Source organism: Lolium perenne, chromosome 1 (genome assembly GCF_019359855.2).
Source record: "Lolium perenne isolate Kyuss_39 chromosome 1, Kyuss_2.0, whole genome shotgun sequence".
Lineage (NCBI taxonomy): Eukaryota > Viridiplantae > Streptophyta > Magnoliopsida > Poales > Poaceae > Lolium > Lolium perenne.
The window spans coordinates 139,316,220-139,317,779 of NC_067244.2; the positions used below are offsets into that span (position 1 = coordinate 139,316,220).

The window sequence follows — 1,560 nt, forward strand, 5'->3', positions numbered from 1 at the left end:
AAATACTCAAATTCACACATTTGAATTTGAATACTTCTAAACATGTTCAAAATAATTTAGGAAGTGATACTACTGGAAAGAGGACATCAATGTGATTGAAATCACTTGATTTGCGTTTATAGAATTTGGATTAGGTAAAAATGCTCACGTTTACATATTCAAATTTGAATATTTTAAACTTTCTGGAAGTTCAAATCTTATTTCACCATTGTGATCTAATCATTTTTATGAATCCAGTGATATCTTATTTGGTAAATTTGTGCGTGTATTAATTTTTCTATGATTTACAAGATTAAATATTTTTTGGTTCGATTTTTCTATAACGTCTGAAAAGTCACCGGAAAAAGTTATTGGGTTGGAAAAACATTCTACATGAAAGTTGTAGAGAATAACTTGATCTATCTACACAGTAAATTTCATGTAAAACCGTGTACTAAATTTAAAGATATGGAATTTCAAAGTTATGCCGTGAACTAGTACAAACCACGATCTGATCGATCGGTTACACACGAGTTCGGATGGTTCAGTTACGTGGCCTAATGGGCACCCTTAGATTTAGATCAAATGGTGTACGACGGATCTGCTAAAATCTAATCTAAACCTAACGTGGTGGCTTACAGTGGCAGTGGTCGATGTCGACGAAGGACACGGTGGCCGCGGTCGGGCTTGGTCCGTGGAGTCACTCCGGGTGTCTCCAGGCTTGGGGAAGATGTCTACACGAACCTCCTCGTCGCGGAGAGCTCGCTGGTGAGATCGGTGTCCTCGGTCTCTTCACAGAAAAGCGGCCAGACGCGAAGAGAGCAATGACCAGCGTCGCATATCTTCACGGAGGTTGCTGCAATGTGAGATACAGATGGAGAAAATATTCAGAAGATTCCCCGGGACGAGGCAGAGAGAATGGACTAGAAATGGGGGGCGCTAACTCACGGGGTTCGTCGGAATCAACCACAAATCGGCGGTGGCCGTGCGGACTCCGGTGACGAAACGATACAGCATCATGTCCTGGAGGTAGGCCTTGTCAAGAGAAACTCTATGGTGAAAGGAATCAAATGGCAACTTAACGTGCACCACGTACCAGTCCGATGAACTTGGCAAAATATGAAACAAGACGTCGATAGCACGGGATATTCAAACCTCCTTTGATGAAACTTCGTGAAGAAAAGTGAAATATAAGAACAAGGGGCACAAGATGACGCTATCAGATCGATTATATATGGCCTGGGGAGAGAGATCGGGAATTGAATGCCGACGCGTGGCATTCGATTCCCGACCTTGATTTTAGGGATTGAGAAACTTATATAGAAAATATTTTTTCTAAATGAAACCTCTGTTAAATGAGGAGTAATTTCGTATTTAAGTCGAGAGCAATCGGTGGCTAAAATTGAGTAGAGAAAGGAAGGAAAGAATCAAAGATTGACTGTCCCTCGACCTCTTCTTCTGTATGCGTGAACGAACGATGAAGAAGACAACCAGCTCGTTCGGTGTAGATGGGTCAAGCTGGAGCGGCCCATGTTGGTTTAACTCGTTTTTTTTTATTCTCTTCATTTTCTTTAGTTTTTT

At 41.4% G+C, this 1,560-nt stretch overlaps 1 long non-coding RNA gene across 1 annotated transcript; it reads right to left on the minus strand.

The window, feature by feature from the left end:
• Positions 1-472: 472 nt before the first annotated feature.
• LOC127296848 (uncharacterized) lies at positions 473-1,288 on the minus strand. Its single transcript, XR_007848757.2, has 3 exons — positions 1,076-1,288; positions 928-1,002; positions 473-835 (listed from the first exon to the last, which is right to left on the minus strand). It is a non-coding gene; the product is annotated as an uncharacterized lncRNA (long non-coding RNA).
• Positions 1,289-1,560: the final 272 nt, after the last annotated feature.